Here is a 453-nt window from a genome sequence, read left to right as displayed (position 1 = left end):
TGGAAATACCCTTTTTTAAATTACTGCTGAGAGGTAGTTAAGAAGGTTGATACATGCCTGAATGGGAAGCCAAGGAATATTCTGGCACATATCCCCCTGTGAAACTGCAGCTGGTCATTTTTGCACTTTTTGTACAGAATAAACAAGTAAGATGTAACATGGTGTTACAAGTTTAGAGGTGCTAACCTGCTACCAGACTTTATGATAAACCTGCTGCTGGCTATAGCTTAACATTTATTGTGCAGACATGAGAGTGGTATTGATATATGCAAGGTTTCTGATTTAGTGAAAGTGGTTTTGTTTGCTGATGACACTACCATATGGGCATCGGGTGAAAACCTACAGCAACTCTCTGGACGGGTTTCACAGGAACTTGAGAAGATAAAGAAATGGTGTGACAGTAATATAGTATCTCTGAATTTGGATAAAACTAAATTTATGGTATTTGGGAAT

At 38.2% G+C, this 453-nt stretch overlaps 1 protein-coding gene across 1 annotated transcript in view; it reads left to right on the top strand.

The window, feature by feature from the left end:
- Positions 1 to 453, top strand: part of LOC109974058 (uncharacterized) — an 18,681-nt gene that overhangs the window by 14,355 nt on the left and 3,873 nt on the right.

Source organism: Monopterus albus, unplaced genomic scaffold (genome assembly GCF_001952655.1).
Source record: "Monopterus albus unplaced genomic scaffold, M_albus_1.0 scaffold319.1, whole genome shotgun sequence".
NCBI lineage: Eukaryota > Metazoa > Chordata > Actinopteri > Synbranchiformes > Synbranchidae > Monopterus > Monopterus albus.
This window is presented reverse-complemented; position numbering and strand designations above follow the sequence as displayed.